This window comes from Nuphar pumila, chromosome 15 (genome assembly GCF_984573655.1).
Source record: "Nuphar pumila chromosome 15, dmNupPumi1.hap1.1, whole genome shotgun sequence".
NCBI lineage: Eukaryota > Viridiplantae > Streptophyta > Magnoliopsida > Nymphaeales > Nymphaeaceae > Nuphar > Nuphar pumila.
The window spans coordinates 67946859-67964707 of NC_143263.1; the positions used below are offsets into that span (position 1 = coordinate 67946859).

Sequence of the window (17849 nt, forward strand, 5' to 3'; positions counted from 1 at the left end):
AAGGGTGCACTCCATGTAACACCCCTGCAGTATGTCTTATGATTTATGACCATTGACTGTTTATTGGCAATAAAACAATGTAGGTTGCAGAAAAATGTAGGAGGTTGTGGATGGTTCATTGATAATTTTTTTGCTGGATAACACTTAACCCACTGGCTTGTAAATATCATTCTGCAAATTGAAGGCTTAAACTGTGCTGATAGTGGAGACTGCTGGATGAAATATGTTGTTTCTATGCCTGATTTCCTTTTTTCTTTTTTTTCGGTTATACATCTTCTCTTTTGACTTTTGCAGTCCTCGTTCTTCTTCCTGTAGTTTTCTCTTATTTATTTATTTATCTTTTTGCTTCTCTGGATAAGCAGTTGCTCATAAACAGTCAGTTCATTTGTTAGTGGTCTTTTATAACCTGTGATCCAGCTTAGCTCTTGTTCCCCCTTTCTTTCATTTTCCTATACAAAAGATGCCTCCAACTACACCATGTTATCATCTCCTCCTAGCTGTGTGTCCTGACCAGACTTCATCATTTGAGAACACATCGTGCACAGAAAGTCAGTCACCTATTTTCATGTGAGGGAAATGAGCATTTGTATGATCCATTTCATCATCTATTACATTTACTTTTCTCCCATTCTATTGATAATATATGGATGTTTTTTATGTGAGCTTGATTTACATGACCTGGGGAAGTCCACCCAAAAGCATACATACCACCACCTCTACTATTTGTTCTCAAGGTTTCTAGTGAAATGCTCATACCACAAAAAGTCTGGTGTCTTGAAGGCACCTGGATCGTTCTACTTCAATAGGGTGTGTTTGATTGCTTGTCCAAGATTGGACAGAACAGTAGAACAGAACAGACAAAACACATGTTTTGTCTGTTCTGTAACTGTTCTTTGTCCAGCGTTTGTTTTGACTCAAATAGGAAATCATATTTTTCCTATTTGAAAATAAATAAACTGCAAAAAAAATAAACCAAAACGAACTATAATATCAAATAAATTATAGATAAACCATAAAATTAAATATAAAAAACACTAGTTCAAACCGTAATCAAAGAAATTGAAAGAAAAAAACCCTAATCAAATAAAAGAAAAGCCCTAATCAAATTAAATGTAAAAAGTGCTAATTAAAGAAATTTGATTCAAAGTCCTAATCAAAGGAATTTTTTATTTTTATATTTAATTCAAAACATAAAATTAAAATCAAAGAAAGTCCTAATTCAAACCCTAAATCAAAAAGCCCTAATTCGAAACCCTGAAAATCCCTAATTCAAACCCTAAATCAAAAAGCCCTAATTCGAAACCCTGAAAATCCCTAATTCAAACCCTAATTGAAAAATCCCTAATTCAAACCCTAATTGGAGAGAGAGAGAGAGAGAGAGAGAGAGAGAGGGGGGGGGGGGTGGAGAGGGAGAGTCCCTGCTGGTGTCACCGCACAGCTGTCTCTGCACAGGAGAGAGAGTGAGTCGGAACGTTGTTCCGTTCCCTCCATTCCAGGGGGGGGGATTGCTGAAACAAGGTTCCTGGGACACGTGTCCAGCGTTTGGTGCAATGCACGTTCCGCACGGCTGCGGTATCACGCACGACGCACAAAATGTGCAATCAAACACGCCATAAAGATTGACTGATAGAAAGCATTTACAGACACATATCAGATGTAGGCGAAGCTTTATGTTTATCAACCTTTGGTTGCAACATGATGGAACAATCAAAATCTGTGTGACTGAGGCTAGAAATCCATGACATGGATATCTTGTAAGATTTTTTTCTTTCCTGGTTCATGATCACTTGTAAGAGGTATTGTTATAAGAGAACAAAGTGAAAGAGATGATTTGTTTGATTAAATGTGATCTGTTCTAAAATTTATGGAAAAGGTATGTCTATTTAGACTGGAATGATCTTATGTTAGCAGAAAAGCTTTTGCTGCTCTATCCCTGTTTGGATGGAACTGCTGTCACTACACTGTTCTCACTCTTTAGCTGTGCTTGCAAGTACTTGCTTTAAGTGCATGAAATAAATGTGCTGCTCACATTTATTATTCCCACAGCTATTGCTTTTCTCAGATTTTTGGGAGGCTGCATATTAGTTTGCTAAATTATCATAATTTTTTTTTTGCAAAAAAAAAAACAATCTTCTTTTTATTCTAGAAATGATATGTAAGGAGTGTCTTTCAGATTGGACATTGTGTTTCATGTTCATAGTTTTTTCAGTAACCACTGTTGGCAGCCGTTCCTAATTATTAAGTTTTTGCCGTCAATAGCCCAACATATGATCTCATGCTACCAATCTGCAAGGAACATACTTTGATTATTTGAACTATTATGACCAACAATTTAACACGATGATTTGTGATGCAACTTTTTTTGCAAGTATTTTAAAAGATATTTTTCAGTAAAAATCGTTATATAAACCGTGCATCAAATCTTAAATTTTCGGTTCACACTAGTGGTGAAGTCTGGGTCGAACACAGAGAACGTGTTTAAAAACCTTCATACTCCACACAATAACAAAATTTTATTGCCTTAAGAAAACAAAGCGTTCTACCCTATTACAAAAGTTTGAGCATAAATTAAAAATTATTACAATCCAATTAAATGGCGAGAGACCCCCAAAAAATTTAAAAACAAAAAAAAAACAAAAATTTGCAGAGCTATCTTCTTTCACATACTAGCCTTCTTTTGCTTTGCACGTGCACGACCCTAGCGATGACACTCTATTCGCACACGTGAACCCACCTGCAAAACACACTAAACACACAAACCAAAACACATGCACCAACTGGATTTTCGACTATAACTATTGTTAGTTTCGCAAGAAGCACTAATTAAATTCAAAGAAATGTAACAATTTCACTATGCTTACTTCCTAAAGAAATCAAACTCTAAACTATCATGCAGTAAAGTAGTAATTTAAACAAAAGGCTAAAGAAAACAAATTAAAACAGAGGATGCAGGTTGCATGCAGATAATGAGGACACACAGGCCAACAATTAGTGGCGGGCTTTTAACACTGATTGGGCTCGACCTGTCGTGGGTTTGTACTGATGTGATCCGATCACACTAACCCGGATCGGCTTGGCTGTTTGCGTTTAGATCACTGTTGTGAAAAGCGTTGAGGCGTAGCGAGGCGCTCCACCAAAATCTGAGGCGAGGCGTAAGCTTCGAGGCGCAAAGCGTAAGCCTCAAATTTTTTTTATTAAAACTTAAAAAAAACTATAAAAATTATCTAAAATTATAAATAAATAAGAAATGCTTTATTGATGAAGCAACAACCAACAAAAAATAAAAAATCTCAAATAAATACTGAAAAAATATGAGATTAACATGTAAAAGTAACATTAATGCAACAACTTGATCTATATAAGTATCTAAGAAATAAAATATGAGCAATCATTCAATAAAAAATTAACATTAATAACAAAATGCATATTAACACTAACAACATCATTGCATGTTAACATTAACAACCAAATGTTAATATATTTATCCAAAACTCTTCAAAATGAGAGTGTTAACATTCATAATTACAACTCAAAGACCCCAAAAAACATATAAATGGCCATAGCTCTATAATATGAATTAGGGCCTAGGCTCTTTTTGTGTCTCATCATCATCAATATTTAAGTCTTCAATGTCATCATCTGAGGAATCCATATAAATAGGTTCTCCTTCATCTTCATTCTCTGACTCTTCATCATCTGTACTTTCTTCCTCCACGTCCTCGGTAATTTTTTTTGCTTTTCTTTTTCCTTCAATAAAAAATCATGTATTAAAAACTTATGTTATGTAATTAAAAAAATACATTTATATTCATAACAAGGTAAAGGGAATATAGCTTTACCTCGATCTCTTGAAGACCTGGCTTGCCTAGAACTACTTTGTGAATCATGAGGTGAAGCGACTTTTTCAATAGGCACATGCTCAATGACATTTATGTCGAAGTTTGGATCCAACCATGAATCCTCCAACCAATTGGGATCACTAGGCAACACTGAATCTTTCTTCTTCACAATCCACTCATCGTCTAAGTCTATATGACATATAGGGTCTTTGGTAGCCCTCCTCTTCATATTTCTATCTCTTAATTTCATATTGTACATTACGAAAACCAATGCATTCATTTTCTCTTGTTCAAGTCTATTTCTTCATTTTGTATGTACCTATAATTTTAAATCATTGATAATCAATTATATGATAATTAAACTTATAAAAATGTATTTAAAAAATAAAATGGAAAGTCACAAACCAATGAGAAAGTACTCCAATTCCTCTCATAGCCCGATGCACTACACGTCAAACTTAAAATTCAAATTGCAAAATTCATCAATTCAGGATTTTCGTGCCCAAATGAACTCCACCCATTAGCTGCATTAAAATAAAACAATAAAAAATTAATAAAAACATTAAAAATGTCATAATTAACGAAAACATAAAAAAATATTGACAAATAACAACATAATTGCAAACTTACCAGGACTTTTTAATTTTCTTGTTGTAACAGTTGCCTCTCTACCAAACAACTCCTTTGCCTTTTTAAATGCATCGATTTGTGTTGTAATTTTCAACCGAATATTTGCATCAGAAACCATTTTTTCAACACAATCATAAAAGCCACTCATCACTTCTCTATCCGGGTTGAAGTTGTCAGCATAATGAAAATATGGATTTAAATAATAGGCAACTGCATGCAAAGGCTTATGAAGTTACAAGTCTCATCGTCTATCAATGATATCTCAAATATGTTTATATTTTCTTTCAATCTTGTCAAGGTTTGAAGCAATTTCTTCCTTTGCTCTATCCATTGCCTCATACAAAAATCCCATAGCAGGTTCATCTGCATCAACTAATCGCAACACTTTCACGAGAGACAGTGTAACTTTAATTGCATATGATATGGCAGTCCAAAACTTATGATCATTAAGAACAATATAAGAAATGTTTTTAGCATCAGATTTCTTATAGTAATTAGATGATCTAAAATTTGAAGATAAGAACATCGACTTTAACTCTTTTTTATAACATCCAATACTATGAAGTATGAGATATGTTGTGGCAAAACGAGTGACGGCAGGATGTAGAAGCTCTTTCTTCTTTGTGAACTTTTTCATTAAATTTAATACCCATGCATGACTATAAATGTATCTTGTAATTTTTTTTGCCTTTTCCACTGTATCTTTAAAAATCGATATATTTCCAATATCTTCTAACATAAGATCCAAGCAATGCGCTGCACATGGTGTCCAAAAACATGTTTTCCCTGTTGTTAACATATTCTCAGTTGCCACATAATTTGGTGCATTATCTGTAATGAATTGCACCACATTACTTTCATCGACTTCTTTAACAACTTCAAACAACTTACACAAATTTGCACCAGTTTTTTCTATGTCGTTGATGTCAACGGACTTCAAAAATACTGTCCCAGATGAGCTGTTCACAAGAAAATTAATTTTCTTCTTTTTCCATCTGTCCAACCATCTGCCATAATGCTGCAACCAACCTTTGGCCATTCCTTTTTGAACTCTTTTAAAAATTCGTGAGTACAATCAACTTCGTCCTTCAAAATCCACGTTCTGATCTCGTGATAAGAAGGTGGTTTGAATCCTCGCCCATAATTTGCAATAGCTTCTACCATTGCACCAAAATATGAACTATTGTAAAGATTAAATGATAAGGCATTTGCATAAAAAAATTTACTAATGGCACGACATACATTTTTTCTTTCATCTCTTTTGAAAGAGTGTTTATTGCAGTGTTTTAAAACTCGCCGAGTCAAATCGTTGACTCGGCTGACTTGGCTCGGCTCGCCCCTCCAGCGAGTCAACCCGGCAAGGCAAACTCGGTTTGCCAAAACTCGGGCTTGACTCGACCTGACTCGGCTTGACTCGGCCTGACTCGGGCAAGTTTTGGGATGTTTGAAATTTGTTTTTTGAGTTTCAAATTACAGTTTCGAAATATATAATTACATATATTTTAACAAGGGTTACCCCCATATTTTGTATAAAAAAGAAAATAAAAATCATTTAAAGATAAAAAAACATTTAAATCCATAGAATAAAATCGCTATGTTGTTCGAACTACTGTTCACCTTGTGTTATCAACTTATTCTAGCAAAATATTTTAAAGAAATAATTCTCACTATATATGGAGGGTCAACTGTGCCTATGGGAAGTCACATTTAGGTTTCATCATCCATTTGTTATGTGAACAAGCATTGCACATATTCAAATATTAGTAGTCTTTTTATAGTTGTGCCATTAATATATTTCCTGCATAGTTTTATACATGAGAAAATTGCTTATTTATGTTGATATTGGGCACTCTGTAAACTTTCAATATGCACATATATCCCTGTTTTACATTTATGGATTTGTTAGAGAGGGAATTAAAACTTTTAAAACAAGCTAGCATATATGATTGGTCATTTTAGGAACCTTAGGTAGTAGCAGACTGAACTCATGGTGACCAAATCCTCTAATTCAAGTCATGAATTAGTCAAAGTGCTTGTATAGATATCAAATTCAATTATTCAAGCAAACCTCTATAGCTCTTTGCAGTTGTTTTTATATTCTTACAGACGTTTGGAGACTATGTTTACTCAAAAACATGGTTTCAGACAAATTATATATTGCTTTTCTTTTAAAATCAAAAGTTAACAAAACCCGGTCCGAGTCACCGAGTTGACCCGCCGAGTCACGAGTCAATAAAGAACGAGTCGAGTTCCGAGTCACGGGTTTTAAAACCTTGGTTTATTGTGGTTTGTCGTGCTTCTTGGTTCACAAAGAGGTTCATAGGACCACCTGTGCTTGTTTTTTGCATCACTACATGATCCACTGGTTTCTTTATTCACATTATCGACGGTCGATGATCCAAAATAAATACTTCTCTCGATATCTAACTTGTTTTATTCTTCCTCTTGTTTCTTTTGTTTCTGATCCAGATCCTTTAGATGATTCTGAAAAAATCTTTTCACATCAGGTGGAACTGCTTCTCACATGCTTACACCATGTTTTGTGTCAACTAAGTAATGCTTTAACCTATAGATGCCTCCCGTAGTCTGTTTATGACAATAATTGCAAATTACATGTCCTACGAGTTTGAGATTTTTAGTAGGATTTAGAACTTTAACTCCATGATTTCATCCTACATCTTTTCCTATTGTTCAACTGCAAAAATACATATAGCAAAATTTATATTAATAAAAAAATAGATTCATATTCAATAAAAATCAATATATATAAATTGAAACTAGTGAAAACACAAACACATGAAGTCAGTGAGAACTAGAAAATTATTAGTTTAATTTTTTTTATTTAGGAACCAATTTGAATTACTTGCCACTAAAAGGAGAATATAGAAAAAACTAACAATGTATTCAATGTGAATAATAACATATCATGGGCAAAGATTCAATGTGAATGATAACATATAATGGGCAAAGCTAAGTAAACCCTACCTGATTACATATGTAGCGAGCACTGAAGTTGCAACTCCGACCTCAATGAATGTGAATACATAAGGTTAATTTAAATATAAACAAATTTTATGAAATAAAAGCATAGTTACAATGCAAAGATTCAAAGATTTTTCCCTTGCAGTAAGGGGGTCTGGGGGCTCCCCCCAGCGCGGGTTCCACTGCGCGGTCAGCGGGCGGGGGGTGGTAGGGGGGCAGCGCCCCTTGAAAGATTTTTTTTTTGGGGGCTGCCGTCGTTGTGTTGGGACGTTGCAAGTTCAAACCCCAATAAAAAGAATGTAATTACAATAAAAATGTTGCACCCCCGCACCCAAGTTTTTACCGCACCCCCGCACCCGCACCCGCACCCATGTGACATAGGTTGTAAGACCGTAAGAAGATAAAGATGCAAATTTGACCCTACATATCATGTCGTAGTCAACTTTACCACATGAAAAATAAGCACAAAATGCACATAATAAGCATGATCCAAGGATTGGTTTTGGCCTTTGAGTTTGGATCTATAGAAAACACATAATGTACTGCTAGAATGAGTCAAATAACGTGCCATTTTGCATCTGGTTACATGCGTTCTAAATCAATAGACAGAGAAAAGAAAGCATAGTTCAATTTCCTCATATCTCACGTCTGTGATTTCAAGTTTCTCAACTGGACAAATGAATGTGAAGCTGCGAGCAGTGGCGGAGCCAGGGGTGGGCGGTCGCCCACCCTGGAATTTGAAACCGAGTCGACTCGTGACTCAGGAAACCGAGTCGACTTGGGACTCGGGAAACCGAGTCGACTCGGGACCCGAGCTCTCGATGAGTCTAGAGCCTGCGTCTTAAAGACGCAGGCCAAAAGGGGTGAGGGGTAAAACCCTCACCACTTTTCCTCTCTCCTCTGTGTTCTGCCCCTCCTTTCCGGCGTTCCCCATTTGCCGACAACCCCATTCGCCGACTCTCCTCCTCTGTGCTCTGCAGCCATCGGCGACTGTGCTGCCAACCTCCCTTCGGTGAACCCCATTCGTCGGTGCCCCTCCTCCTTCGCCATATTTCTTTCGCCGGCGACCATCACTAGCCGCCGACCGTCGCACTGTCGCAGATAACCTCCCTACCCCCTCGCTCGGCCACTGACGACTCAGCCTTGATGTTTTTCCGGTAGGGGGCGGACCGGTGGAGACCCCTGCCTCCTTGATGTTTCCCGGCAGGGGGCGCCGTCACCCCCTGTCTTCTTGTGTTTCCCTGCGAGGGTCGAGGCCTGGGACCCCTTGTTTCCCGGCGGGGGGCGAGCCCCCCCCTTCCCTCTTATGTTTTCCGGCAGGGGGCTCTGCCCCTGCCTCCTTGATGTTTCCCGGCAGGGGGCTTCGCCCTCTGCCTTCTTGTGTTTCTCGGCGGGGGGCGAGCCCCCCCCCCCCCCCCCCCTTCTATGTTGTTTGGTTGAAGAATATCAATATAATTGTGATTAACGTTACCATGAATATCCTATATTTAGTGCTTAGCAATTTAATTTTGTAAATTAATGTAGAAAATATATGCTATGAATAACTTCCAGTAATCTTTTTCTTCACAGAAATTTATCTTTGCAACTGATGTCAATACTAGTGAATGTGCTATATGATGATCATATGAATGTGTTATTTCTATCTGTATTGATTTTCACTAATTTCATCTGTATTTTTCAGATGCAGGATCAATTATAATAACTATTCTGATTGCAAAATGAATTTGAAATTGAAACTGAACTTTAAACATGACATACTATTTTCTATACAAAGAACTAAAAACTCTTGTACATATTGAAGCATAATTTGAGCATATTCTACATGTCATGCTTAACTATTCAAGCAAGTTATTTGCGTATCTGTAATATTACTGGTACTAGAATTGCATTTTATATGCTAAACTAAGTGATCTTAATCTTGCAAAGTCATGAGCTGTGTTGTTTGTAGGTGGATTGACAAACTTCTCTAGAAAATTACTGGGTATAAGTTAAATAATTGGATCAGGATTCAACCAAAAGATAGCCAAATGTTGATTAATGAGTAAGAATATATGGGACAACCCTGTTTTAGGAATTGCCTTGCAGCATTACATTCCAAGACATTTTTATGATCGACTATTTATTCCAACTTCTACTTCATATGAATGTTTTGGATCCTAATTCTTACTTCCAGGAATCATTTATAATTAGTTAAACTAAAAAACAAAGCCAGTCGCCTTTGCATCCACTACCGATAGTTCCTGTACTACATCATCAATTCTAGAAACTCCACCTATATTGAGGATCATTTTTTCATATGATCCTACTACTCTGTTATTTTATGTAATTTGTCTCTCTTCATACCTTCGGGAAGGGCTCGCATAGGCCAGGTGGGTGAAGCCCCCTTGGCCTGGCCCTGCCTTGTGGTTGTTTGCTGGCAAGGGGTTCCGTCCCTTGCCTCTTTTTTCCCGGCAGGGGGGGCGCCCCCCCTGCCTCTGTTGGTGTTTCCGGCAGGGGGCTTCACCCGCCTTGCCTATGTGAGTCCTTCTCGACAGGGGGCTTTGCCCCCTGTCCGGCAGGGGCTTTGCTTCCACTGCCTCCTCTGATTGCCAACAGTGGACTTCGCCCCCTACCTTGTTATTGTTCTTGTTCTTGTTGTCATTTCATTTTGCTCGATCCTTTTTTGCAATAAGATTTGGCTCATATAACATTGTCATATTTTTTTTCGTTGCGTAGGAATGGATAAGTTTATAATGAAAAGATCAATCTTTGATTAATCTTCTCTAACTCGAGAAGGAGAACTAAGTTAGAAAATAATCAGAACAGAAATTAATGAATCAGAGTTACCTGCAGACCCTGCACTTCGTCCTTCTATTTCTAGTTATCATCCTAATATCCAAGATAATGTTCGTAGAGCATATATGATCCGAGGTCCTTGTCAACCTCGAGATTATCCGTTTCAACTAAACCACCAAAAACGAAGGTTCATTGATGAGTATAAGGATTTGTTGAAATATAGTACAAGTAAGCATAAAACATATTGTTTGCAGTGTTATCTTTTCAGGCCAAAAAGCATAGAGAAGATTAGTGTAGAGGCATTCGTATCTGAAGGATTTGATAACTGGAAAGACAAGAAGAGGTTTGATAAACATGTTGGAAGCTCTCGCAGTTTTCACAATTCAGCACGAATGAAGTGTCAGAATTTGATGCAACAAAAACAACATATTGATGCTATACTTTATCAACAAAGTGTTCGACAGAAAGATGAATATAGACTTCACCTTTGGGCAACTGTTAATGCAATCAAATACTTGTTAAGTCAAGGATTGACATTTCAAGGACATGATGAAGCTGAAGAATCTCTTAATAGAGGAAATTTTATTGAGTTGTTGAAGATATTTGCAAAGATCAATGATGACATAAATAAAGTTGTATTGAAAAGTGCTCTAGAAAATAACAAATTGATATCTCCTGATATACAAAAGGATATTGTCAAGGCTGCTTCTATACAAACTACAAATGCTATTATCATGGAACTTGGAGATATTTTTTTTTTCTATTTTACTTGATGATTCTCGTGATGTATCAACTAAAGAACAAATGGCCATTGTTTTACGATTTGTTAATGAAAAAGGTCGAGTGGTTGAGCGATTTCTTATTCTTGTGCATGTTCTTGAAACAAGTTCTATGTCACTCAAACAAGTAGTTGAAGAAGCATTTTGTAAGAATAATTAAGCATATCAAGTTTGCGTGGACAGGGTTACGATGGAGCAAGTAATATGAGAGGGGAGTTTAATGGATTTAAAAGTATTATATTACATGAAAATGCATCTGCATATTATATTCATTGTTTTGCACATCAACTTCAATTGACATTAGTTGGTGTTGCTAAAAAAATTCATTGTTTGATGTGTTTTTCAATATAATAGGTAGGTTGTCAACTTTTTTTTCCATTTCATGCAAGAGATCTGAGCTTATTCGAGAAGCAGAATTTATGCGAATTGCTGAAGCACTTGCATTGGGTGAACTTGAAACAGGACGAGGATTAAATCAAGAAATAAGTTTCAAACGACCTGGTGATACTCGGTGGGGTTCTCATTGATAAATCTGCTAAACCATGTGCAACTTGTTCTTCAGATACCAGAAGCGGTGACTTGTAAGACCTTTTGTAAACATATCGGCAACTTGGTCTTCTGAAGGCACATAAACTGGTTCAATCTCTTTGTCGGCTATCTTTTGTCTGATGAAATGTTGATCGATTTCAATATGTTTAGTCTGACTGTGATGAACATGATTGAATGCAATTTGTATAACACTTCTATTATCACACATAAGTGTCGAATTTGAGATATCCTCTCCCATCTCTATAAGAAGATGCCTAATCCAGGTCACTTCTGCTGTGGTAGCTGCCATACATCTAGACTCTGCCTCTGTGCTAGATCTTGCCACAGCCTTCTGTTTTCTGCTACTCCATGAAACAAGATTTCTCCCAATGAAAACACAGTATCCTGAAACAGACCTCCTCTCATCTGGATCTCCTGCCCAGTCTGCATCTGTATAGGCCAGTATGTCATGTTTTGGTGATTTCCATGAACATTGAGTATATGTGAGTCCATCACCCACCGTTCCTTTTAGATAGCGAAGGATGCGTTTGACAACATCCATGTGACCAGTCTTTGGTTCATGCATGAATTGAGATACTTGATTGACAGAATACACAATGTCTGGTCTAGTGAATGTAAGGTATTGTAGCATACCTACTAAACTCCGATACTTGACTGCATCAGGATATAACTCACCATCACAAATACTGAGCCTTTGGTTAGCAACACTGGGTGTGGGTAGAGGTTTGTAATCTGTCATTCCTGCTTTAGCCAGAAGATCAAAAGTGTATTTATGTTGAGTTAATGACATTTTATCACCTTGTCTGTCTACCTCTACTTCAAGAAAATATCTCAGCTCCCCAAGGTCTTTCATTTTGAACCGCATACTCAATAGAACTTTAATTTGCTGAATGTGGTCTGGAGCATTACCAGTGATAACAATATCATCAACATATATGAGTAAGAAAACTATAGTGGTACCGTTCCTATATATGAACAGAGAATGGTCAAGTTGGGAGCGAAAGAAACCATGTTTATGGATTTCTAAGGAAAAGCTTTCAAACCATGACCTAGAAGCTTGCTTCAATCCATACAAAGCTCTAGTTAACTTGCATACATATTCTTTTGGGCTTCCCTCTGCATAACCTTGAGGCTGCTCCATATAGACCTCTTCCTTTAAGTCCCCATGAAGGAATGCATTCTTAACATCAAGCTGACTGAGGATCCACCCATGTTCAATTGCCAGGCCAAGTATAATGCGAATAGTTCCCATTTTCACCACTGGGCTGAATGTCTCATCATAATCCTGACCATATTCTTGAGTGAAACCCTTGGCCACAAGACGCGCCTTGTACCGTTCAATGCTACCATCCGGTTTATATTTAATTTTATAAACCCATTTGGAACCAACAACATTTTTGTCTGGAGGACAGCCAACTATCTCCCATGTTCGACACTCATGAAGTGCCTCGATCTCCTCATTCATCGCTTCAATCCATTTGTTGGATTGGATAGCTTGATGAAAACCAAGTGGTTCATCATGTTTTTCAATCTGGGATAGAAAAATCTGAAAGTCCATAGAAAAATTGTCATAACTAACCAATTTTTCAGTAGGATGCCTTATCCTGCCTGATCTTCTTGGTGCTTCTCTGTCATTAGACAATGCAATGTGTTCTTCAGCAGGTACATTCGTTTGCTCTCTAGATCTCCTAGTATACACATTTCCTTTGTATCTCAGACACTCTGCTTGTGATGTATCATCTGAAACTGTCTCATCATGTATGCTTTCAGGAGACAGAATAATATGCTCGGCAGCATGTGAAATAAGTTCAACACTAAGCCATGGATCATACCAATTATCAACTGCACCAGTAGGTTCACGATTGACCTCCGCTTCTTTTCCCAGAAAATTATTTTCATCAAAAACAACATTTCTGGAAATTCTAATCTTCTTACTAGCAGGATCATAGCATCTGTAACCCTTGTGTTCATCTGCATAACCTACTAATTGGCATATAGAGGCTTTGTCCTGGAATTTAGTCCTCATGGATTTGTCAATATGAACATAACATGTGCATCCAAAAACTCGTAACTCATTATAATCGGGATGTGCACCAAAGAGAACATAATAGGGAGATTGATTTTCAAGAATAGGCATAGGAAGACGGTTTATCACATGAGTGACAGTGTGAAAAGCTTCAGTCCAAAGATTAATGGGTAAGTTACTCCATGCATCATACTCATTGCACTTTCCACAATATGTCTGTGTTTACGTTCAGCAATTCCATTTTGTTGTGGAGTGTACGGGCAAGAAACTCTACGATGCATCCCAGTATCTTGGAGAAAATCTAAAAAATTCTTTGGAGGAATACTCACCACCTCCATCACATTGGAGAATTTGGATATTTTGAGAAAATTGATTTTTAACATAGGCATGAAAGTGACGGAAAATGGAAAAGACCTCTGATTTGTGTTTCATAAAGAATATCCAGGTAAAACGAGAGAAACTGTCAATAAACTTCCAGAAGAGGAAGGATTAGGAGCTATGCCCCAAACATCTGAACATATTATCTCAAAGGGTATAGAAGCTCTTTTATTTATTTGATGAAAAAGAAGTACATGACTTTTGCAGACCTGACAACTGGGACATATTTTATTCCTCAATGAAGGTGAAATAGACTCCGAAAGAAGACCATTGGACACAAACTTTTCAACAAAGACTTGACTACAATGACCAAGACGAGAATGCCAGAGATCTGACTTATTGCATTTGGATGTACTTAGGACACTTTTGGAGACGAGATCAGACTGGGGCTTCAGGACACTGGAGGCTGGATCTTCATTAAAGACATACATGTCTCCACGTCGCTCTCCTTTAGCGAACATCTCCTTCGTTTGAAGATCCTTGACAAAGACAAAAGTAGGAGTAAATTCCACAGAAGATTTGGTAGAATCAACAAGCTTGGAAACAGATACAATATTTTTCTTTATATTTGGTGCATGAACAACATCAGATAAAAGAATAGATGACTTAGACAAAGGAATGACGACATTGCCTATGCTTGAAATAGGGTGGTGAGTCCCATCTCCGGTTACAATATTAGATTTTCCAAAATAGGGAGTCAGAGTAAAGAACTTACCTGCATTACCAGTGACATGGGTTGCTGCCCCAGAGTCAACATACCATATTCCATCATCATTTTGCTTCAGATTCAAATTGGCCATAGCAGATAGAAGGAGATCCTTAGCATCTTCACTGACTCGAAATGTACCTGCAGTTTCTGATATACCAACATTTCTGGCGTTTTGCATTCTATTTCGATTTTGTGGGTTGAACCAACAGTTGGCCTTGATATGACCTCGCTTGTTGCACTGAAAGCATGTGGGAACATTCTTTGAAAAATTGACATTAGAATTTGGTGTAGGTAGAATCCCACGTCCACCCTGGATTGGATTTCCCTTGCCTCTGCCACGTCCTCCTCGTGCGCGATCAGCTATCACCCTTGTGGCAAGAACCTCATGCGTAGATGATTGTCCTGTTGAAGCTTCAGACATGCTTTTCAGTGTCATCTCATACTGAAAAAGTTTGGCGCGTAATTCCTCAAAGGAGAGCAACGTAGGCAAGCATAATAAGGATGTAACAAGAACATGATATTCTGATCCCAGGGCATTCAGTGTTTGCTGCACCTTTTCTTTATCTGAGACTGGATATCCAACCATAGCTAATTGATCTGTGATGCTTTTGACTTGATTTAAGAATTCAATAATGCTCATTGCACCCTTTTTTAACATTTGTAATTCACGTTTAAGAAACAACACTTTAGCCTCTGATATCTGAGAGTAGGTCTGAGCTAAAGCATCCCACAAAACCTTAGAGGTGCAATCATCAGGAATGGAAATCAAGACTTCTTGTGACAATGTGGAGGTGATGTATGCGACGAGTGCCTGATCACGCTTCATCCAAACAACAAAAGCAGGGTTGCGAATAATATTTGGCAATCCGCCATCCTCTTTGGCTTCGATTGTGATAAATTCTGGAGGCATTGGAGTCGATCCATCCAAGTGACTTGAAAGATCTTGACTCCGAATGAAAGGGACAATCTGTCTCTTCCAAGTCAAATAGTTGTTGGTAGTTAACTTTTCTGACACTAACTGCCCTAAGAAACTGGAAGAGAGACCTGAATTCCCTGAAGAATCCATTGATAGAATAAAAGGCTAACAAAGAATTAAGATAAATGAAAAAAAATAGGTCGAAGCAAATGGATTTGAGAATGGCAGCAGTATTGAACTTGGCTTTATGGGGCTGAAAGTGCCGAAGGACAAAGATAGAATAGCAGATCTGAAGGGATTTCAGATCTGCGAGGAATAGAAGAGGCTTAAATCAGACAATGATCTTTAGAAATAGGAGAAAGAACTGATGGCAGATCTGTCGCCACTTTCAGATTTGCGACAATGAGAAAAGAAGGATAAGCAAAGATTATAAATCTGAAAGTATTTCAGATTTACAAGGTAATGGAAGAAAAGAAACAGATTGACATTTAAAGAAATATAAATAATAGAGAGAAAAGGAGGAAAAACAAAGGTTGCGTGACCTACCAACTTTCACGCTAAAAGGGATATTTTCTGAAAGTATTTCAGATTTGCAAGACAATGGAAGAAAAGAAACAGATTGACATTTAAAGAAATGTAAATAACAGAGAAAAAAGGAGGAAAACCAAGGTTGCGTGACCTACCAACTTTCACGCTAAAAGGAATGACCAGGCAGGCACGTGATTTGGAAGACTGTTCACGCTGAAAAGGGGCTCTGTGAAATAGAAGAGAGGAGGTTTCAGATCTGCGATTTTCAGATCTGTCAGGGAGCTGTTCACGCTGACCAGGCACGTGATCTGCCTGCTTTCAGATCTACGAACTGCCAACTTTTTCACGTTGACCAGGCACAAGCTTTATGTATTCATCACCCACAGGATTAACACTGCTTTGATACCATGATAAATCTGCTAATAAACTGACGTGATCTGCAGAAAGTGTGAGAAAAGGAGGTGAAGAGAAGAGGTTTCAGAAATCGGCAGTCAATCTATCTTATTGCTGCACTAGTGTTTCATTAGTCTTAATAGGGTTACAATGATTTTTTTACAAGGACAAAAGTGCCCCTTGTTAGTAACACATGTTACATTATAATACAACTAAAGCAAAACTTGTGAATGGATATGGATCCTTTATCGGATCCATATCCAATCTATATTTCACATTCTAATACTCATTACGATGCTTTGGTTAATTTACTCAGTATGTATTCTTCTGTTATTCAAGTGTTAGATTTCATTGCAGAAGATACATATTCAGGAAAAAGTTCAGATGCAATTATTTTATATCATCAGTTGCAAGATTTTGAATTTGTTTTTTGCTTACATTTGATGTGTAAAGTTTTGGGAATAACTGATGATCTTTCACAAGCACTTCAGCGAAAAGATCAAGACATTGTGAATGCTATGAGTTTAGTCACTATATCAAAACAGTGCCTTCAAGGTCTGAGAGACAATGGATGAGACTCTCTCATAAACAAAGTGTCCATATTTTGTAAGAGATTTGATATTCTGATTCCTGATCTAGAGGACTCATATACATCTCAAGGACGACCAAGACATAAGGTTGAAAAGATCACCACATTGCATCATTATCGTATTGATGTGTTTTATGCTATTATTGATTTGCAACTTCAAGAGTTGAATGATCGTTTCACTGAAGCAAATACAAAGCTCCTCATTTCAATGGCATGCTTGAGTCCAAAGAATTCTTTTTCTGCTTTTGATAAAGATAAATTGATTCCTCTTGCTGAGCTTTACCCTAAGGACTTTTCTAGAGTAAACATAATTAGACTTGAAAATCAATTGGATATATATATTGCAGAAATGCGAAACAGTGATCAATTTTCAAGTTTAAAATCTTTAGCAGAACTAGCAGAGATGATGGAAGCAACTCAAAAGCACATTGTATTTTCTCATGTGTATCTATTGATTACGTTGGCATTAACTTTTCCAATTGCAACAACAAGTGTTGAAAGAGCATTTTCAGATATGAACAATATCAAAAGTCGTCTACGTAATAGAATGGGAGATGAATGGATCAATGATGCTTTGGTTACTTACATAGAGAAGGAGACATTTGATACCATCAGTGATGATGCAATTATGAATTGTTTTCAAAATATGAAAAATAGAAAATGCCAATTGTAAAATTTTCATGAATTTAGTTGTTTGTATTTCTTAAGTGAACAATCTTTATTTTAGTTTAAAAGTACAATTTAAGGTTTTATCTT

The 17849-nt window shown here is 37.1% G+C and overlaps 1 protein-coding gene across 7 annotated transcripts in view; it reads left to right on the forward strand.

Annotated features, from left to right (window-relative positions):
• LOC149815517 (Peptidase S24/S26A/S26B/S26C family protein) overlaps window positions 1–17849 on the forward strand; it is a 34323-nt gene that overhangs the window by 3489 nt on the left and 12985 nt on the right. The gene's annotated exons all lie outside the window — the stretch shown is intronic.